Raw genomic sequence first — 24,215 nt, 5'->3', positions numbered from 1 at the left:
AGTGCGAAATTTGTCAGTAAATTTGACTTGCTGAAGGGTTACTGGCAAGTACCCTTAACTGACAGAGCTAAAGAAATTTCAGCATTTGTGACTCCGGATGGATTGTACCAGTACAAAGTTATGCCATTCGGGATGAAGAACTCGCCGGCCACGTTTCAACGGATGATTCATTCACTTCTGCGTGATCTTAAGGGATGTGGAGCCTATATTGATGATGTCATTATCTACAGTGACACCTGGAAGGAGCATCTCCAGATTATGCGTGAATTCTTCAACATACTGGTGAAAGCAAATCTCATTGTGAACCTGGCAAAGAGTGAATTTTGTCAGGCTACTGTAGAGTATTTAGGTCACAGAGTAGGTCAGGGTTTAAGTACACCTATCATGGCTAAAGTAGAAGCCATCTCAGAGTTTCCAGTTCCTACCAACAAGAAAGAATTGATGAGATTTCTAGGTATGGCAGGATTTTACAGAAAATTTTGCCCAAACTTTTCCTCTGTTGTTAGTCCACTTACTAACCTCTTAAAAAAGAGGATGATATTTAATTGGACAAAGGACTGTGATGAGTCCTTCAGGAAAATTAAGGCAATCCTTATGAGTAGTCCAGTTTTGTCAGCTCCAGATTTTGAGAGGCAATTTAAACTTGCTGTTGATGCTAGTGATGTAGGAATAGGAGCTGCTTTATTCCAGGAAAATGATGACAATGTAGATAGAGTTGTTTCTTCCTTTTCAAAGAAACTTACAAAATGTCAGAAAAACTATTCTACTATTGAGAAAGAATGTCTTGCTTTGTTGTTAGCTTTACAACACTTTGATGTGTATTTGAATGTTACTTTACATCCTATTCTTGTCTACACAGACCATAATCCACTCACATTTTTGCACAAAATGTCAAATAAGAATCAGAGACTGACAAGGTGGAGTTTGTTGTTACAAGAGTATGATATTGTTATTAAACATATTAAGGGCAAAGACAATGTCATTGCAGATGCCCTTTCAAGAGTGTCATAATTGGACATATATATGCATTATTTAGAGTGTAAAATTTAAGTTTTCATTGATATTCAAACTTTTTAAGGGGGGAGGTGTTGTGTATAAGTAGGTCAGCTTATGACATCACCATATCGCGAGAGCATGAGTATCTCGAGAGCGTTAGTTTAGACAGACGCTGGGAGTATGATAGGAGACTGAGTTTTGTTTTGGGACTTTTGAAGGAGAATATTTTTTTTTTTTTGGAACCTATTTACCACTGAACCAACACTCATATTTTCTACTGGAACTTGCATCGTAATTACTGTGGGATTTCATCGGACACTTTCACTGAACTTTGAGCCGATTTATCTCCATTCACTCTCCATTCGACAGATTCACATCAGACTTTCACACAGGACACTTCATGCTTTCAGATAGGTTTATTTGTGTATTAAGAATAGCTTATTGTTTTTGTCATTAGTTTATTTAGTTTTAATAAAATATTAAAACTTCTTTAAATCTTTTGTCATTGATTTTTTCTGGCATTGGGTACTCTGACCCGTAACAAGCCGAAATGATCTCAACCTCGCAGCCTCAGCACATGTCAGTGCAACAACAATATTGCTGCACTGGTGATTTTCTTCAATCCCATTGTGACCACCGCCACTATATATATGTTAAGAGCGCGTCCATGAGAAAGCCAGACAGATCAGTCAGAAGGCGGCAAGGTGGGGGTCAGCAGATTTTAATAATTTTTGGTGTGGTAAATCATCAACATAAAAGATATTGTGAGCCACTGGCTTTCTTATTTTGGATCATTAGTTTTAGAGATATGGGGGCAGATCTTTTATTGGCAATTTTGCCAAAATATAGCATTTTTTAGCTCTTGAAAAGTTATAATTTTAAATATTCTTTTAAAAAATCATGTACATCATAAGGATTTATATAGGTAAGCCACATGATAGGTTAAGGAAAGATCTTTAATACCCAGTACAGATTTTTTGAAAAGGCACTGTCATGACCACACAAGGTTGATTCTAATAAGGCATGTTTTCCGTATGCTTGACCCCCTCCCCTTCTTTAAATGCACACAACTTCTTTTTTGCAGGTTGTATCCATATAATTTTGGTATGTGCTGATAGAAAAGGGTTGAAAAATAAATTTTGTAAAATAAAATCTGTGTTAAACCTTGTAAAATAAGAACTATAACAATTTTAAAAAGGGCCTAAAAACGAATATTTTTATACTACTTAAATGCTAAACTGTTTCTTCAACTAAATTAATAAGTCAAAACCATGTATAGGTTTGTGAAAAGCCCTTAAAATAATTATGTTTGCCCTGCAGACAACCTTATGAAGCGAAAATACATTTTTTTAAATTTGTTTATGTTGTAGAAACTAAATGTAAAATAACGATGCTAACTCTGTGACCTATTTTCAACATAGCGGGTACTAGGATTATCACCGGAGCAACTGTGGAGCAAAGCACATCGTCTTCACAGTGTTAAAACATAATACTTTATTAAATTTATGAAGAACATGCACTAGAGATGCTTAGATACATCTCAGAAGGATTGGTGTGCTCCAGAATATAACAAGAAATGACCATAGCAGCTAGTCGTCCTTAGAATGTGCATTTTTGGTTGAACCACTTCAGGCTGTTGTCAGGCTTGGGTTCCTCAATATATCCATCTCATCGATTTACCTCTGGATGTTTGTTGTAAGGTAAGTGATCAGTGATGGCATACATATACTAGAATCAGATACACTAAAAACTCAAACCAGTTTAAATAATAAGTTTGAATATTATTCAGTAATATAAAGAATATAAGCAAATTTAAAAGACATACTGGTATATTTCAATTCACAGAGTTTTACTTGATTTCTGTTTCATGGTAAACATGTATGCTGAAAAGAATTAACTGTGTAGCTAACTTATGAAGTATATTTTTGCATTAAATTCTAGGGCTTTGTTACATGTGTTATCATAAGACAAACAGTTAAAGACTATACTGAGCTTGAAGACAGCTTCATAAGAAATTTCTTACCCAGAATCAAAGGTATGTAACACACATTCAGTTTCAAGTTTTTGCATTTTAGGGGATGTTACTTGTGCCAGTTTTTTATATTTTAGTTTTGTATTCACTATGCAGATTTATGTGTGTTTACAATGAAGTTGAAGTTAACTGCCTGTGCTTCAATTTTCAAGACTTACATATTACACAGGGCACTTGTAACTAAAGGTACTTTAGTAAAATCAGGAAAACTTTGCAGTCCATTATGTTGTTCATGTTGCTTTGCAAGGGGGCGTGCCAGACAATTAAGCTGATTACAACGACTGAGCCCGAGTGTGATACTCCGCTGAGATAGATTGATCCTGCTCGATAGTTTCTATTCTGAACACAGTAAGCCTCTGTTGTTGTAAAGCATTTATTGATGTTATGTTTATTTTTCAGATTTTACATCCTAGGCCTGTATGTGAACCTTGACCTGGACAATCTTACAGACAATAATAGAAAAGTCACCTGAAATTGCACAGGCAAATTCATCAGATTCAGATGTGACCACCAACTTTGTAATGCCTGGAACACTTCCACGGAGAAGAAAAAAGGTTTACCTTTTTTTCATTTGTTTCTTTTTCTATTTTGAAATTCTGGTAGCTACAATCATGCATATTTGATTTCCTTTTTTACACTTATGCAATATGTTTGATCAGAATATTATTTAGTAATTGTTCTTATACAGCAATTAACATGAGTTTAAAATATGTTAAATACATTTTCTTTTGACAGCCTGTCCTGCCATCTTCAGGTAGACGCAGTAGTGGATATCCTGGCAAACCTCTATTGGACTCAGAGCCACCTTGGGTCAATCCCCCATAACAAATGTGCATCTTAGGCTTGGTAATCTCAATCAGTTTTGTAGGAAAGGAGGATAATTGGCGCCATTGAATTGACAAATATTGACAATTGACAGTTCAGTCACACTAAACTATAGTGGCATGTTGCTTCAAGTTACCACACTTATTCTAAGATTGCTGAATTATCATTACTGTAGGAGACCCTGGATCTCTCAACCAGAAGAAGAAACTTGGGGACCAATCAGTTATAAGATTAAAATCTGTGGAACACTACCCATCACTGTTGTGTTCAGTATATGGAAAAGATGACCGTGATATTGGAACCTTGGAGATTCATAACTTGATTTCACTCCTGTAAAAAGTAACTGCTTTGTTCTTTTACTGTCCAATTGATAATATGAAAATAAAGTACTCCTCCTGTCATTGTATGTTGCTGACTCTGTTTTAATTTTCTTTATAGAAAAAGAATATAGATATCAAGATATCACATGTATTTACAAAGCCTATGAATCATTTGAAAGGAAAAAATTGGTTGAAAAATGCAATATAAATCATTTCAAGTGGATTAATTAGTGTTGCACTTGAGAAAACTGATAAAATGAGAAAGTCATTCCCTTTTACCTTTAGAAAAATCATTTGCAATTTTTTTTCTCTATTGCTCCCTGAAAATAAGGTATATACACAATGCTGATGATACTGGATATGCACAGTAATAACTTATTAAATGGGGGGGGGGGGGGGGGGGGTGAATAACTTGTCACTAGTAATTTAAATTTATTCAGAAGTTGTATGGCTCTGTTTGAAAAGAATATTATTTGAGCAATCCTGTATTACAGATCTCAAAATAAAAAACCTGCAAAAATGGGCCTCTTGATTATTTTGAGGAATTAGGGTAACTGTATTTTGGGGCAGATTTGATGGCAGCCATTTTGTATTTATAAAAATTGGATAGATTTGCCCTTATCAAAGCATAGTTTGAATTCCTGGCTGTGAGTCTTTGATTAAATTTGATTATTGGAAGGTATTATCTCAAAATGTACTGATATCTTGATTTCGGCCGTTTGGTTTTCTGCTAAAATTGCTAAAGTTTGAGGCACTTTTTCAATATCTTCTGTTGTGTTTAACACACTTTTTGAATTTTGTATGATTAGACCAATATATGCTTAGGATCCCTATAAAATTTTATGGCTGTCAAGCCTGCAAAAAGAGAGATATGAATGCTTGAACATTGCTTGGTAGAAAAGTGAGTTTGGGGGGTGGGGTCATAAAAATGGGCATGGCTCGTTAGTTTGTGGGTTAAACTGAAATTTAGTAACATATTCTCAATGGCAAATGGCTGGTTTAAATAGGTAAATTTTCAATTAATTTTAAAAAGTCATCAGTTTTGACATATTTGCTTATGAAGTGGCTTTATTGACCGAAGCTGAAAATCAAGCCAAAAATGGCCAAAACATAAAATATCATATTATAATTATATCCAATGATTTCTTTTGGGATTGTTGCCTTCAATCTTAATATCTCCTATATATGCAACAATATTATGAATTTGGTTGAAATCTGTTGACCCCCACCTTGCCACCCTCTGACTGGTCCTATCATGGACACACACTTAAATTGTAACTGGGATATTATCATTTGGAAATGGGTCATTGAAATCCAAATCAGTTTTAATGTGTTCAAGGTGACAAGGGTTAATGTGAACTGTTTGGAGTTGGGGGGCGAGGGTTCACTTAGCAAACACCTTGATATAAACAAAATTTCATGTATACATCTTGATGCCTTTCATGTATACATCTTGATTTGCATTGTCTGTTGAGACATTGAATGTGTCTGTATGTATTCTGATCACTGTCCACATGTATGTCTTTATTGTCACTGTATGTGTTTATTATAATATACAGGCCCGTAGCCAGCAATTTCAAAAGGGGGGTTCTTATTCCGAAAAATTTGGACCTTTTCCCATGAAAACTTCATGTACCTAGATCAAATTTTATCCAGAAAGGACCTTTTTCCAGCAAAAGGGGCGGTTCTTTCTAACCCCCCCTGGCTACGGGCCTGATATAATTATATATTCTGATCACTGTGTTACACATTTTTTTTAAAAAATGGCTCACTTTTTATGTACAGACACAGATGTGTCTGTACATATGGCCGTCATCTGCGTCTGTCGTCGCCGTTGCCGTCGTCGCCGTCGTTGCCGTCGTCGCCGTGCACTTTTACCGATAACACGATAAGTGGAAAACTGTTTTTTCTTTTTGTTTGAAACTTACAGAACTGATGAATATTCATAATACGCAGGTCGAGTTCGAAAATCAGCATGATCGGGTCACTTATATGGAATTTATGCTGTTTTTTCACTTTTTATGTACAGACACAGATGTGTCTGTACATATTGCCATCACCTGCGTCTGTCGTCGCCGTGCACTTTCCTTGTAAACACGATAAGTGGAAGGTAGTTTTACTTTTTGGCTTTATATTTACAGAGCTGATGAATATTCATAAAACGCAGGTCAAGTTCGAAAATCAGCATGATGGGGCCATTATTGTAGAAGTTATGCTGTTTTTTCACTTTTCAGCATATATGCAACCTTGTAAACACATTTTAAGGAAAACCATTAGGCCTGTTGTCATGAAACTCACAGGAGTAATCAATCTTACTAAAACGCAGGTCAAGTTCGAAAATCAGCATGATCGGGCCACTATTTTAGTAGTTATGCGTTTTTTTCATTGTTCAGCATATATGCAACACTGTAAACACAATATAAGAAAAACAGAAAGCCCAATTATCATTAAACTCACAGGAATGGTCAGTCTTACTAAAACGCAGGTTGAGTTCGAAAATCAGCATAATCGGGGCATTATTTTAGAAGTTGTGCTGTTTTTTCACATTTCCTCAGATTTCCTCAGATTTAATTCTTAGGCATGTTAATAGCCTTATTATTTAAGTAATAAGATACGTAAAAGTGTTTGTTTGACATTTCCTGCATCTTTACAACATTGTTAGTTGATTATGTAAAAATGATGGTAAACTTGTTATCTTGTATTGTGTAATAAAGTGTCAAAAATGGAAATAAACTCATATCATTGCAGTTTGTCAGATTCAATCATTCACTATGTTCAGAATCTCAGAATGGAAGAAATTGGACATTTAACACTGTTCTATTGATATTTTTCACATCTCATCAATTTTCTTAGTTGATCTTATAAAAATGGCAGTAACCTATTAATTTTGTTTTATGTTTAAAAAGTGTTAAAAATGGAAATAAACCCATTTCAGAACAGTGCAGTCTTGTTTACATTTTGGCATTTTTAAGGCGTGACTTTGAAGTTCCATCAGCCTAAAAACCTTTGTTAGTCACGTTTACTATTTGTCCATGATACTAATATTTTATTATTAAAAATTGATGATCATTATGCTGTTAAACATTATGTAATATTGCATCAAAATTTGAAAAAAACCTATTTTGGGCTTTGCTCCCATGATGACCATTTAAGAAAAACCATGTCACTTACTGTTCTCAAACAGTACAGTTAATATGTACAGATGTGTCTGTACATATTGCCATCACCTGCGTCTGTCGTCGCCGTCGTTGCCGTCACTGTCCCTGTCACTGGCGCCATGCACTTTCATTGTAAACACGATAAGTGAAAGGCAGTTTTACTTTTTGGCTGTTTATTTACAGAGCTGATGAATATTCATAAAATGCAGGTCAAGTTCGAAAATCAGCATGATGGGGCCATTAATGTAGAAGTTATGCTGTTTTTTCACTTTTCAGCATATATGCAACACTGTAAACACATTTCAAGGAAAACCGATAAGCTTTTTGTCATGAAACTCACAGGAGTAATCGATCTTACTATAACGCAGGTCAAGTTAGAAAATCGGCATGATCAGGCCACTATTTTAGTAGTTATGCTTTTTTTTTCGCTTTTCAGCATATATGCAACACTGTAAACACAATATAAGAAAAACAGATGGGCCAATTGTCATTAAACTCACAGGAGTGGTCATTCCTGCTAAAATGCAGGTTGAGTTCAAAAATCAGCATAATCGGGCCATTATTTTAAAGAAATGCAGTTTTTTCACATTTCCTCAGATTTAATTCTTAGGCATGTAAGCAGTTTCATTATTTAACTAATAAGATACGTAAAAGTGTTTGTTTGGCATTTCCTGCAATTTTACAACATTATTAGTTGATTATGTAAAAATGATGGTAAACTTGTTATCGTGTATTGTGTAATAAAGTTTCAAAAATGGAAATAAACTCATATCATTGCAGTTTGTCAGATTCAATCATTCACTATGTTCAGAATCTCAGAATGGAAGAGATTGGACATTTAACACTGCTCTGTTGATATTTTTCCCATCTCATCAATTTTCTTAGTTGATCATATAAAAACGGCAGAAAACTGTTAATTTTGTTTTATGTTAAAAATTGTTAAAAATGGAAAAAAAACATTTCAGAACAGTGCTGTCTCGTTTACATTTTGGCATTTTCAAGTTGTGACTTTGAAGTTCCATGAGCGTGAAGACCTTTGCTAGTCACATTTTCTGAATATCCATAATACTAATATTTTATTATTAAAGTTGATGGTCATTATGCTGTTAAACATTATGTAATATTGCATCAAAATTTGAAGAAACCCCTATTTTGGACACTGCTCCCATGATGACCATTTAAGAAAAACCATGTCATATACTGTTCTCAAACTTACAGGAAAGAAACATGGGACTAAAATACAGCTTCAGTAGGAAATACAGTCTGTTTGGTAATTCTTACTGCCAGTTAAACAGTTATTTTGTGAAAATTTTAATTTTTCACATATTGGCATTTTCAAGGTGTGACTTTGAAGTTCCACGGGCTTGAAGACCCATGCTAGTCACATTTTCTGAAAATCCATGATACGTATATTTTATTATTAAAAATTGACGGTCATTATGCTGTTAACCATTATGTAATATTGCATCAGAATAGAAGAAAACACAATTTTGGGTGCTGCTGCCATGATGACCATTATGGGAAAACCATGTTACTTATGATTGCCAAACTTTCAAAAAAGAAATACAGGACTAAAATGCAGTCTGAGTTGGAAAAGCAGTCTAAGTGATTTCTTTTTCTGGAAGTTATACATTTTCAAAGTGTAAACTTGTCACATATTTTAATTACATTGGTATTACCTGTTGAGGATAATTAAAATTTGATGTTGAATTTGCAGTTTAACATAATGTATTTTTGCATCAGAATTGACAGTAGCCTATTTTGTGCATAGTTATTTCCTGTTTTTTGTCTGTACATTTGACAGCTTTGCTGCCTTGTTTCAGCATATATGGAGCACCGATAACACGATAAGTGGAAAACCATTTTACCTTTTGGCTTGAAACTTACAGAACTGATGAATATACATAATACGGAGGTCAAATTCGAAAATCAGCGTGATTAGGTCATTTTTAGTGAATTTAGGCTATTTTTTCGTTTTTTTCAGCATATGTGCAGCACCGATAACACGATAAGTGGAAAACCATTTTACCTTTTGGCTTGAAACTTACAAAACTGATGAATATTCATAATGCTTAGGTCAAGTTCAAAAATCAGCATGATCGGGCCATTTTAAGGGAAGTTATGCTGTTTTTTCACTTTTTTCAACATATATGCAACATTGATAACACAATATAAGAAAAACAGATTGCCCAATTGTCATTAAACTCACAGGAATGGTCAGTCTTACTAAAACGCAGGTTGAGTTTGAAAATCAGCATAATCGGGGCATTATTTTAGAAGTTATGCTGTTTTTTTCACATTTCCTCAGATTTCCTCAGATTTAATTCTTAGGCATGTTAATAGCCTTATTATTTAAGTAATAAGATACGTAAAAGTGTTTGTTTGACATTTCCTGCATCTTTACAACATTGTTAGTTGATTATGTAAAAATGATGGTAAACTTGTTATCGTGTATTGTGTAATAAAGTGTCAAAAATGGAAATAAACTCATATCATTGCAGTTTGTCAGATTCAATCATCCACTATGTTCAGAATCTCAGAATGGAGGAAATTGGACATTTAACACTGTTCTATTGATACTTTTCCCATCTCATCAATTTTCTTAGTTGGTCATATAAAAATGGCAGTAAAATGTTTATTTTGTTTTATGTTAAAAAAGTGTTAAAAATGGAAATAAACCCATTTCAGAACAGTACTGTTTTGTTTACATTTTGGCATTTTCAATATGTGACTTTGAAGTTCCATGGGCCTGAAGACTTTTGCTTGTCACATTTTCTGAATAACCATGATACTAATATTTTATAATTAAAAATTGATGGTCATTATGCTGTAAAACATTATGTAATATTGCATCAAAATTTGAAGAAACCCCTATTTTGGGCACTGCTCCCATGATGACCATTTAAGGAAAATCATGTCTTTTACTGTTCTCAAACTTACAGGAAAGAAACATGGGACTCAAATACAGCTTCAGTAGGCAATGCAGTCTGTTTGGTAAATTTTTCTAGCAATTAAAGTTTTTTGTGAAAATTTAATTTTTCACATATTGGCATTTCCAAGGTGTGACTTAGAACCTCCACAGACTTGAAGACCCATGCTAGTCACATTTTGTGAAAATCCATGACACTTGTATTTTATTATTAAAAATCGATGGTCATTATGCTGTTAAGCATTATGTAATGTTGCATCAAAATAGAAGAAAACACAATTTTTGGTGCTGCTGCCTTGACGATCATTATGGGAAAACCGTGTTACTTATGACTGTCAAACTTTCAAAAAAGAAACACAGGACTAAAATGCAGCCTGAGTTAGAAAAGCAGTTTAATTGGCTTCTTTTTCTGGAAGTTATACATTTTAGTGTAATATTCATTATCTTTTTGGCATATTCATTGTGGGACTCGGAGCTCCCATGGGCATGAAGCCAAATGGTAATCATATTTTCTACATGTCCATCCTATTTATAGTCAATAAACAAAAATTGGTGATAATTATTCTCTAATTTATTATGTAATGTTACATCAAAATTGACAACAATCTTTTTGCACTGCTACTGCAAACATTATGAAAAGAAAACTGTGCCACTTATTATAATTTTAAACTTATAAGTACGATTTTTAGGATTGGCCTTCAGCTCATGAGAAAACCAGCTCTATTGGATTATCATGTTTATTGTATTTATGCATTTTTTGTGAAATTTTCATTTTTCTCATTCTGGCACTTTCTAAGTATAAACTTGAACTCTGATGGGCCTGGAGCCTTATGCTTTTACTTTCGTCTGTGTTACCTGTTGTGCATAAGTTGATGTTGACTGTGCAGTTAAACATAATGTATTATTGCATCAGGATTGGTAGTCTCCTATTTTGTGCATTATGGTTTTGTGCTTTTCTTAAGGTGTGACTTATGGGCCTGAAGACCTTTGAGTGGGTCAGTCTGTAAATTACCCTTGGGTATCACTAGATTAATTTCAGAGTTATAAAGTCATTTGCTTTAATAGGCCATTAAATGAGATTACGTAAAGCACACTTGTTGATATTTCCCTGTAAACTCCCAAAGGTAAAGCTCTCTGCTAGATTAATAATAAGGAAGCAGTGATAATTATGCAGGTAAATTTTGTTTAATATTGCAAATAAGTTTTAAATATATATATATATATATATATATATATATATATATATATATATATATATATATATATCAAACTGGAAGATTAAAAGTTTGAATAGCATCTCCATTGGAATTATATTTACCTCAAGCTCTGCCAAGGAGGTTATATTTTCACCCCTGTTTGTCTGTCATCCACATAACACAAAAAAGTTATGGACCGATTTTGCAGAAATTTTCAGGAACTGTCGGAAGTGGGCCAAAGAGGACAATGATTAATTTTTGGTGGTGGTCCGGATCAATAATCAATCAATTATCAATAATAATCAACAATTGCTGCCTTGGCAGAGGTCTGCACTCTCAAAGTGCTTTTCTAGTTTTGTTGTTTTCCTTTATAATTTTTTCTCAAACACTTGCATTTGTGACTTTTAACTCTCATCTGCCTGGGGCTCTGCACATTTTCTGTATTTTTACATAAGCAGTTGTATTGTTTTTTATGTCTTTAAACATTATGTAATATTATTTTATGCACTGTCATCATTTTTCAAATATTGAGACTTTCATAATGTGAATTTGAACTCTCATGGTCCTGAAACTGTAATCTTATTGAAGGGGTGGATTGTGACCATCTTCTGGGTCTTCCAGAAGACAGTCAGGTTATTAAGTTTATATTGACTGGTATCTATTTTTTTCTGTTGGAAGACCATCAAAATGGAGGATGGATCAACATAGATACTTTGGAATACTGTCAGAAAATATTTCTGGGTCTGCTCCTGTTATTGACCATGTTACCTGTTGTGCAAGATTAAAATTCAGTGTTGACTGACAGTGCTATTATAAGCATTATTTATTAATGCATCAAAATTGACAAAATGACCTTTTTTGCATCTTTATTTTCTGTTTTTTGTCTGTACATTTGACAGCTTTGCTGCCTTGTTTTGACCAAGTGGGCCAAAATGGCCCAACCAGATTTTGACCCAGGAATTAAGACCCCTATTATTCTAAGGAAATTCCAATGGATTTACTTTTTAAAACATAAAATCAATAGAATGTTTCTAATATAAATTTTCAAAACAACAGCAGAGGGCAAAATAAATAAAATCAACCAGCAGATAAACACCGGCAGACTTTGTCAATTTTACCAACTTGTTTATTTTAAACAGTGCACTTTTGGCTCATGAGCAGTCATTTGAATTCTGTGCTATTGTGTGTACAATTTATTTAAATGAATTATAGAAATCAATTTGTTCATTTTCCTTTGGTTTGTTACATATTTTCTATTTCAAGATATGATACTTTACTGCTTGGGCATGCTCTTCCCATTGCTGCATTTTACAATGTAGTGCTTGCTTTATCCACTTGGCGGCAGCATCTTACAGTGATGCTGAAGTCTTCATTTAATCTCAATGATGTCTTAGTGTGTTTCTGTTTGTATGAATGTGTGTGTGTGTGTGAGACAGACAAAGAGAGAGAGAGAGTTAGTGTGTGTGTGTGTGTGAGAGAGAGAGAGAAAGATAGAGAGAGAGAGGGGGGGAGAGTGAGTGAGAGCTTGTTTGTGGGAGGGTGTGGTAAGAGAGATATATGAGAATTTATTATTAAAAAAACTCAAACAACTTCAAAATTGATTTTAAATAACTAAACTAAATAATTCTATGCCAATTTTGTAAGTTGTATTATCTTTAGAATACAATTTATCTCAAAACAAAGAAGTGTTCAGCTTATCCAGTATTTTGAAAATATTACAGTGTTACATAACGACGTACATACATGACCAGGGAATAAAATCTCTATATCTGTAATATTGTGCCATTATATTATTCGTACTCAGTTTTAGATATGCTCAAGGTGACAATAAAGGGTTAATGTTAACTATTGAGATTTGGGTGGGGGTGGGAGGCAGTTGTGCACTTAGCAAAAAATCTTGATATAGACAAAATTTTGTGTATACATTCTGATACCTGTGCAATGTCTGTTGTGACATTGAATGAGTCTGTATGTATTCTGATCAGCTGGACTCATCTCAACCTCTCATCATCACCACAGGTCAGTGCAATAACGATATTGCTACACTGGCGATTCTCTTCAATCCCATTGTGAGACCATTGCCCCTATATGTTATACCTGAGAAATTATTATTTTGGAAAAGGTTCACTTAGATCCCACTCAGTTATATATTTTCAAGGAGACAAGGGTTAATGTGAACTGTTCAGAGTTGGAGAGGCGAGGGTTTGCTTAGCATAAATCTTCATATGGACAAAATTTTATGTATACATTCTGATACCTATGCATTGTCTGTTGTGACATAAAATGTGTCTGTATGTATTCTCATCACTGTCTATATATGTCTTTATTGTTGCTGTATGTGTTTATTATAATATAATAATATATTTTGATCACTGGTGTTATTTCTGTGTTATAACTACTGTCTGTGTCTACATATATATCTTTTATTGATGATTTATTATCTGTTTTCAGTAGAGATGAAGGTGTTTCCTGGATTATCATCTCTCTGAGCACTGCTGAACTCATCTCAACCTTGCAGCCTCATCACAGGTCAGTACAACAATGATATTGCTACACTGGCAATTCTCTTTAATCCCATTGTGACCATTGCCGCTATATGTTATACCTTTAGAAATTATTATTTTGAAAAAGGGTCACTTAATTAGATCCCACTCAAGTTATATATATTTTAAGGTGACAATGGTTAATGTTAACTCTTCGGAGTTGGGGGGGGGGGGGGATAAATCTTTATATAGACAAAATTTCATGTATACATTCTGATCACTGTACATTGTCTGTTGTGACATTGAATGTGTTTGTATGTATTCTGATCACTGTCAATGTCTTTGTTGTTTCTGTATGTGTTAATTATAATATAATAATATAACCTGATAACTGTGTTATTTCTGTGATGTAACTATACTGTATGTGTCTATAAAAAGTTTAAGTGATGATATATCATCTATTTTCAGTAGAGTTGAAGGTGTGTTTCCTGGATTATCATCACACTGAGGATAGCCGAAATGATCTCAACCTCGCAGCCTCAGCACATGTCAGTGCAACAACGATATTGCTGCACTGGTGATTTTCTTCAATCCCATTGTGACCACCGCCACTATATATATGTTAAATTGTAACTGGGATATTATCATTTGGAAATGGGTCATTGAAATCCAAATCAGTTTTAATGTGTTCAAGGTGACAAGGGTCAATGTGAACTGTTTGGAGTTGGGGGACAAGGGTTCACTTAGCAAACACCTTGATATAAACAAAATTTCATGTATACATCTTGATGCCTTAATTTGCATTGTCTGTTGAGACATTGAATGTGTCTTTATTGTCACTGTATGTGTTTATTATAATATACAGGCCCGTAGCCAGCAATTTCAAAAGGGGGGTTCTTATTCGGAAAAATGTGGACCTTTTCCAATGAAAACTTCATGTACCTAGATCAAATTTTATCCAGAAAGGACCTTTTTCCAGCAAAAGGGGCGGTTCTTTCTAACCCCCGAACCCCCCCCCCCCCTGGCTACGGGCCTGATATAATTATATATTTTGATCTCTGTGTTACACATTTTTTTTAAAATGGCTCACTTTTTTTGACCAAGTGGGCCAAAATGGCCCAACCAGATTTTGACCCAGGAATTAAGACCCCTATTATTCTAGGGAAATTCCAATGGATTTACTTTTTAAAACATAAACTCAATAGAATGTTTCTAATATAAATTTTCAAAACAACAGCCGAGGGCAAAATAAATAAAATCAACCAGCAGATAAACACCGGCAGACTTTGTCAATTTTACCAACTTGTTTATTTTAAACAGTGCACTTTTCACTCATGAGCAGTCATTTGAATTCTATTTTGTGTACAATTTATTTAAATGAATTATAGAAATCAATTTGTTCATTTTCCTTTGGTTTGTTACATATTTTCTATTTCAAGATATGATACTTTACTGCTTGGGCATGCTCTTCCCATTGCTGCATTTTACAATGTAGTGCTTGCTTTATCCACTTGGCGGCAGCACCTTACAGTGATGCTGAAGTCTTCATTTAATCTCAATGATGTCTTAGTGTGTTTCTGTTTGTATGAATGTGTGTGTGTGTGTGAGACAGACAAAGAGAGAGAGAGAGAGTTAGTGTATGTGTGTGTGTGTGTGAGGGAGAGAGAGAGAGAGAGAGAGAGAGAGAGAGAGAAAGATAGAGAGAGAGAGAGGGGGGAAGAGTGAGTGAGAGCTTGTTTGTGGGAGGGTGTGGTAAGAGAGATATATGAGAATTTATTATTAAAAAAACTCAAACAACTTCAAAATTGATTTTAAATAACTAAACTAAATAATTCTATGCCAATTTTGTAAGTTGTATTATCTTTAGAATACAATTTATCTCAAAACAAAGAAGTGTTCAGCTTATCCAGTATTTTGAAAATATTACAGTGTTACATAACACGTACATACATGACCAGGGAAAAAATCTCTATATCTGTAATATTGTGCCATTATATTATTCGTACTCAGTTTTAGATATGCTCAAGGTGACAATAAAGGGTTAATGTGAACTATTGAGATTTGGGTGGGGGTGGGAGGCAGTTGTGCACTTAGCAAAAAATCTTGATATAGACAAAATTTTGTGTATACATTCTGATACCTGTGCAATGTCTGTTGTGACATTGAATGAGTCTGTATGTATTCTGATCAGCTGGACTCATCTCAACCTCTCATCATCACCACAGGTCGGTGCAATAACGATATTGCTACACTGGCGATTCTCTTCAATCCCATTGTGAGACCATTGCCCCTATATGTTATACCTGAGAAATTATTATTTTGGAAAAGGTTCACTTAGATCCCACTCAGTTATATATTTTCAAGGAGACAAGGGTTAATGTGAACTGTTCAGAGTTGGAGAGGCGAGGGTTTGCTTAGCATAAATCTTCATATGGACAAAATTTTATGTATACATTCTGATACCTATGCATTGTCTGTTGTGACATAAAATGTGTCTGTATGTATTCTCATCACTGTCTATATAAGTCTTTATTGTTGCTGTATGTGTTTATTATAATATAATAATATATTTTGATCACTGGTGTTATTTCTGTGTTATAACTACTGTCTGTGTCTACATATATATCTTTTATTATGTACAGACACAGATGTGTCTGTACATATTGCCATCATCTGCGTCTGTCGTCGCCGTCGTCGCCGTGCACTTTTACCGATAACACGATAAGTGGAAAACCATTTTACCTTTTGACTTGAAACTTGCAGAACTGATGAATATTCATAATACGCAGGTCAAGTTCGAAAATCAGCATGATCGGGTCACTTTTAGGGAATTTATGCTGTTTTTTTCACTTTTTTCAGCATATATGCAGCACCGATAACACGATAAGTGGAAAACCATTTTACCTTTTGCCTTGAAACTTACAGAACTGATGAATATTCATAATACGCAGGTCAAGTTCGAAAATCAGCATGATCGGATCACTTTTAGGGAATTTATGCTGTTTTTTCACTTTTTTCAGCATATATGCAGCACCGATAACACGATAAGTGGAAAACCATTTTACCTTTTGACTTGAAACTTACAGAACTGATGAATATTCATAATACGCAGGTCAAGTTCGAAAATCAGCATGATTGGGCCATTTTTAGGGAATTTATGCTGTTTTTTCACTATTTTCAATATAAATACAACACTGATAACACAATATAAGAAAAACGGATTGGCCAATTGTAATCATACTCACAGGAGTGGTCAATCTTACTAAAACGCAGGTTGAGTGCGAAAATCAGCATAATCAGGCCATTATTTTAGAAGTTATACTGTTTTTCACATTTCCTCAGATTCAATTATTAGGCATGTTAACAGTCTCATTATTTAACTAATAAGATGCCTAAAAGTGTTTGTTTGATATTTCCTGCATCTTTACAACATTGTTAGTTGATTATGTAAAAAACATGGTAAACTTGTTATCATGTATTGTGTAATAAAGTGTCAAAAATGGAAATAAACTCATATCATTGCAGTTTGTCAGATTCAATCATCCACTATGTTCAGAATCTCAGAATGGAGGAAATTGGACATTTAACACTGTTCTATTGATACTTTTCCCATCTCATCAATTTTCTTAGTTGGTCATATAAAATGGCAGTAAAATGTTTATTTTGTTTTATGTTAAAAAAGTGTTAAAAATGGAAATAAACCCATTTCAGAACAGTGCTGTCTTGTTTACATTTTGGCATTTTCAAGGCGTGACTTTGAAGTTCCATGGGCCTGAAGACCTTTGCTAGTCACATTTTCTGAATATCTGTGAAACAAATATTTTATAATTAAAAATTGATGGTCATTAAGCTGTTAAACATTATGTAATATTGCATCAAAATTTGAAGAAACCCCTATTTTGGGCACTGCTTCCATGATGACCATTTAAGGAAAATCATGTCACTTACTGTTCTCAAACTTACAGGAAAGAAACATGGGACTAAAATACAGCTTCAGTAGGCAATGCAGTCTGTTTGGTATTTTTATTTATTTATTTATTTATTTTGGCAGTTAAACAGTTTTTTGTGAAAATTTAATTTTTCACATATTGGCATTTTCAAGGTGTGACTTTAAAGTTCCATGATCTTGAAGACTTTTGCTTGTCACATTTTCTGAATGTCCATGTTACTAATATTTTATTAATAACATTTGATTGTCATTATGCTGTTAAACATTATGTAATGTTGCATCAAAATTTGAAGAAACCCCTATTTTGGGCACTGCTCCTATGATGACCATTTAAGGGAAATCATGTCACTTACTGTTCTCAAACTTACAGGAAAGAAACATGGGTCTAACATACAGCTTCAATAGGCAACGCAGTCTGTTTGGTAAATTTTTCTGGCAATTTAACAGTTTTTTGTGAAAATTTAATTTTTCACTTATTTGCATCTTTATTTTCTGTTCTTTGTCTGTACATTTGACAGCTTTGCTGCCTTGTTGATGATTTATTATCTGTTTTCAGTAGAGATGAAGGTGTTTCCTGGATTATCATCTCTCTGAGCACTGCTGAACTCATCTCAACCTTGCAGCCTCATCACAGGTCAGTACAACAATGATATTGCTACACTGGCAATTCTCTTTTATCCCATTGTGACCATTGCCGCTATATGTTATAACTTTAGAAATTATTATTTTGAAAAAGGGTCACTTAATTAGATCCCACTCAAGTTATATATATTTTAAGGTGACAATGGTTAATGTTAACTCTTCGGAGTTGGGGGGGGGGGATAAATCTTTATATAGACAAAATTTCATGTATACATTCTGATCACTGTGCATTGTCTGTTGTGACATTGAATGTGTTTGTATGTATTCTGATCACTGTCAATGTCTTTGTTGTTTCTGTATGTGTTAATTATAATATAATAATATAACCTGATAACTGTGTTATTTCTGTGATGTAACTATACTGTATGTGTCTATAAAAAGTTTAAGTGATGATATATCATCTATTTTCAGTAGAGTTGAAGGTGTGTTTCCTGGATTATCATCACACTGAGGATAGCCGAAATGATCTCAACCTCGCAGCCTCAGCACATGTCAGTGCAACAACGATATTGCTGCACTGGTGATTTTCTTCAATCCCATTGTGACCACCGCCACTATATATATGTTAAATTGTAACTGGGATATTATCATTTGGAAATGGGTCATTGAAATCCAAATCAGTTTTAATGTGTTCAAGGTGACAAGGGTTAATGTGAACTGTTTGGAGTTGGGGGGCGAGGGTTCACTTAGCAAACACCTTGATATAAACAAAATTTCATGTATACATCTTGATGCCTTAATTTGCATTGTCTGTTGAGACATTGAATGTGTCTTTATGTATTCTGATCACTGTCCACATGTATGTCTTTATTGTCACTGTATGTGTTTATTATAATATACAGGCCCGTAGCCAGCAATTTCAAAAGGGGGGTTCTTATTCGGAAAAATGTGGACCTTTTCCAATGAAAACTTCATGTACCTAGATCAAATTTTATCCAGAAAGGACCTTTTTCCAGCAAAAGGGGCGGTTCTTTCTAACCCCCGAACCCCCCCCCCCCCTGGCTACGGGCCTGATTTAATTATATATTTTGATCTCTGTGTTACACATTTTTTTAAAAATGGCTCACTTTTTTTGACCAAGTGGGCCAAAATGGCCCAACCAGATTTTGACCCAGGAATTAAGACCCCTATTATTCTAAGGAAATTCCAATGGATTTACTTTTTAAAACATAAACTCAATAGAATGTTTCTAATATAAATTTTCAAAACAACAGCCGAGGGCAAAATAAATAAAATCAACCAGCAGATAAACACCGGCAGACTTTGTCAATTTTACCAACTTGTTTATTTTAAACAGTGCACTTTTCACTCATGAGCAGTCATTTGAATTCTATTTTGTGTACAATTTATTTAAATGAATTATAGAAATCAATTTGTGCATTTTCCTTTGGTTTGTTACATATTTTCTATTTCAAGATATGATACTTTACTGCTTGGGCATGCTCTTCCCATTGCTGCATTTTACAATGTAGTGCTTGCTTTATCCACTTGGCGGCAGCACCTTACAGTGTTGCTGAAGTCTTCATTTAATCTCAATGATGTCTTAGTGTGTTTCTGTTTGTATGAATGTGTGTGTGTGTGAGACAGACAAAGAGAGAGAGAGAGTTAGTGTGTGTATGTGTGTGTGTGTGTGAGAGAGAGAGAGAGAGAGAGAGAGAAAGATAGAGAGAGAGAGAGGGGGGGAGAGTGAGTGAGAGCTTGTTTGTGGGAGGGTGTGGTAAGAGAGATATATGAGAATTTATTATTAAAAAAACTCAAACAACTTCAAAATTGATTTTAAATAACTAAACTAAATAATTCTATGCCAATTTTGTAAGTTGTATTATCTTTAGAATACAATTTATCTCAAAACAAAGAAGTGTTCAGCTTATCCAGTATTTTGAAAATATTACAGTATTACATAACACGTACGTACATGACCAGGGAAAAAATCTCTATATCTGTAATATTGTGCCATTATATTATTCGTACTCAGTTTTAGATATGCTCAAGGTGACAATAAAGGGTTAATGTGAACTATTGAGATTTGGGTGGGGGTGGGAGGCAGTTGTGCACTTAGCAAAAAATCTTGATATAGACAAAATTTTTTGTATACATTCTGATACCTGTGCAATGTCTGTTGTGACATTGAATGAGTCTGTATGTATTCTGATCAGCTGGACTCATCTCAACCTCTCATCATCACCACAGGTCGGTGCAATAACAATATTGCTACACTGGCGATTCTCTTCAATCCCATTGTGAGACCATTGCCCCTATATGTTATACCTGAGAAATTATTATTTTGGAAAAGGTTCACTTAGATCCCACTCAGTTATATATTTTCAAGGAGACAAGGGTTAATGTGAACTGTTCAGAGTTGGAGAGGCGAGGGTTTGCTTAGCATAAATCTTCATATGGACAAAATTTTATGTATACATTCTGATACCTATGCATTGTCTGTTGTGACATAAAATGTGTCTGTATGTATTCTCATCACTGTCTATATAAGTCTTTATTGTTGCTGTATGTGTTTATTATAATATAATAATATATTTTGATCACTGGTGTTATTTCTGTGTTATAACTACTGTCTGTGTCTACATATATATCTTTTATTATGTACAGACACAGATGTGTCTGTACATATTGCCATCATCTGCGTCTGTCGTCGCCGTCGTCGCCGTGCACTTTTACCGATAACACGATAAGTGGAAAACCATTTTACCTTTTGACTTGAAACTTGCAGAACTGATGAATATTCATAATACGCAGGTCAAGTTCGAAAATCAGCATGATCGGGTCACTTTTAGGGAATTTATGCTGTTTTTTTCACTTTTTTCAGCATATATGCAGCACCGATAACACGATAAGTGGAAAACCATTTTACCTTTTGCCTTGAAACTTACAGAACTGATGAATATTCATAATACGCAGGTCAAGTTCGAAAATCAGCATGATCGGATCACTTTTAGGGAATTTATGCTGTTTTTTCACTTTTTTCAGCATATATGCAGCACCGATAACACGATAAGTGGAAAACCATTTTACCTTTTGACTTGAAACTTACAGAACTGATGAATATTCATAATACGCAGGTCAAGTTCGAAAATCAGCATGATTGGGCCATTTTTAGGGAATTTATGCTGTTTTTTCACTATTTTCAATATAAATACAACACTGATAACACAATATAAGAAAAACGGATTGGCCAATTGTAATCATACTCACAGGAGTGGTCAATCTTACTAAAACGCAGGTTGAGTTCGAAAATCAGCATAATCAGGCCATTATTTTAGAAGTTATACTGTTTTTCACATTTCCTCAGATTCAATTATTAGGCATGTTAACAGTCTCATTATTTAACTAATAAGATGCCTAAAAGTGTTTGTTTGATATTTCCTGCATCTTTACAACATTGTTAGTTGATTATGTAAAAAACATGGTAAACTTGTTATCATGTATTGTGTAATAAAGTGTCAAAAATGGAAATAAACTCATATCATTGCAGTTTGTCAGATTCAATCATCCACTATGTTCAGAATCTCAGAATGGAGGAAATTGGACATTTAACACTGTTCTATTGATACTTTTCCCATCTCATCAATTTTCTTAGTTGGTCATATAAAATGGCAGTAAAATGTTTATTTTGTTTTATGTTAAAAAAGTGTTAAAAATGGAAATAAACCCATTTCAGAACAGTGCTGTCTTGTTTACATTTTGGCATTTTCAAGGCGTGACTTTGAAGTTCCATGGGCCTGAAGACCTTTGCTAGTCACATTTTCTGAATATCTGTGAAACAAATATTTTATAATTAAAAATTGATGGTCATTAAGCTGTTAAACATTATGTAATATTGCATCAAAATTTGAAGAAACCCCTATTTTGGGCACTGCTTCCATGATGACCATTTAAGGAAAATCATGTCACTTACTGTTCTCAAACTTACAGGAAAGAAACATGGGACTAAAATACAGCTTCAGTAGGCAATGCAGTCTGTTTGGTATTTTTATTTATTTATTTATTTATTTTGGCAGTTAAACAGTTTTTTGTGAAAATTTAATTTTTCACATATTGGCATTTTCAAGGTGTGACTTTAAAGTTCCATGATCTTGAAGACTTTTGCTTGTCACATTTTCTGAATGTCCATGTTACTTATATTTTATTAATAACATTTGATTGTCATTATGCTGTTAAACATTATGTAATGTTGCATCAAAATTTGAAGAAACCCCTATTTTGGGCACTGCTCCTATGATGACCATTTAAGGGAAATCATGTCACTTACTGTTCTCAAACTTACAGGAAAGAAACATGGGTCTAACATACAGCTTCAATAGGCAACACAGTCTGTTTGGTAAATTTTTCTGGCAATTTAACAGTTTTTTGTGAAAATTTAATTTTTCACTTATTTGCATCTTTATTTTCTGTTCTTTGTCTGTACATTTGACAGCTTTGCTGCCTTGTTGATGATTTATTATCTGTTTTCAGTAGAGATGAAGGTGTTTCCTGGATTATCATCTCTCTGAGCACTGCTGAACTCATCTCAACCTTGCAGCCTCATCACAGGTCAGTACAACAATGATATTGCTACACTGGCAATTCTCTTTTATCCCATTGTGACCATTGCCGCTATATGTTATAACTTTAGAAATTATTATTTTGAAAAAGGGTCACTTAATTAGATCCCACTCAAGTTATATATATTTTAAGGTGACAATGGTTAATGTTAACTCTTCGGAGTTGGGGGGGGGGGATAAATCTTTATATAGACAAAATTTCATGTATACATTCTGATCACTGTGCATTGTCTGTTGTGACATTGAATGTGTTTGTATGTATTCTGATCACTGTCAATGTCTTTGTTGTTTCTGTATGTGTTAATTATAATATAATAATATAACCTGATAACTGTGTTATTTCTGTGATGTAACTATACTGTATGTGTCTATAAAAAGTTTAAGTGATGATATATCATCTATTTTCAGTAGAGTTGAAGGTGTGTTTCCTGGATTATCATCACACTGAGGATAGCCGAAATGATCTCAACCTCGCAGCCTCAGCACATGTCAGTGCAACAACGATATTGCTGCACTGGTGATTTTCTTCAATCCCATTGTGACTACCGCCACTATATATATGTTAAATTGTAACTGGGATATTATCATTTGGAAATGGGTCATTGAAATCCAAATCAGTTTTAATGTGTTCAAGGTGACAAGGGTTAATGTGAACTGTTTGGAGTTGGGGGACAAGGGTTCACTTAGCAAACACCTTGATATAAACAAAATTTCATGTATACATCTTGATGCCTTAATTTGCATTGTCTGTTGAGACATTGAATGTGTCTTTATGTATTCTGATCACTGTCCACATGTATGTCTTTATTGTCACTGTATGTGTTTATTATAATATACAGGCCCGTAGCCAGCAATTTCAAAAGGGGGGTTCTTATTCGGAAAAATGTGGACCTTTTCCAATGAAAACTTCATGTACCTAGATCAAATTTTATCCAGAAAGGACCTTTTTCCAGCAAAAGGGGCGGTTCTTTCTAACCCCCGAACCCCCCCCCCCCCCTGGCTACGGGCCTGATTTAATTATATATTTTGATCTCTGTGTTACACATTTTTTTAAAAATGGCTCACTTTTTTTGACCAAGTGGGCCAAAATGGCCCAACCAGATTTTGACCCAGGAATTAAGACCCC

General features: G+C 34.2%; 2 long non-coding RNA genes across 2 annotated transcripts; both read left to right on the top strand.

Annotated features, from left to right (window-relative positions):
- Positions 1-2,344: 2,344 nt before the first annotated feature.
- On the top strand, positions 2,345-4,259 carry LOC147759536 (uncharacterized). Its single transcript, XR_015331349.1, has 4 exons — positions 2,345-2,696; positions 2,938-3,031; positions 3,428-3,582; positions 3,764-4,259. It is a non-coding gene; the product is annotated as an uncharacterized LOC147759536 (long non-coding RNA).
- An 11,752-nt stretch (positions 4,260-16,011) lies between these two features.
- LOC147759535 (uncharacterized) lies at positions 16,012-24,215 on the top strand. Its single transcript, XR_015331454.1, has 3 exons — positions 16,012-18,522; positions 18,942-23,078; positions 23,498-24,215. It is a non-coding gene; the product is annotated as an uncharacterized LOC147759535 (long non-coding RNA).

This window comes from Lingula anatina, chromosome 10 (assembly GCF_051362555.1).
Source record: "Lingula anatina isolate TDL-2025a chromosome 10, LinAna3.0, whole genome shotgun sequence".
Classification (NCBI taxonomy): Eukaryota; Metazoa; Brachiopoda; class Lingulata; order Lingulida; family Lingulidae; genus Lingula; species Lingula anatina.
Note: the sequence above shows the minus strand (reverse complement) of the source record. Positions and strands in the feature narration are given on the sequence as shown.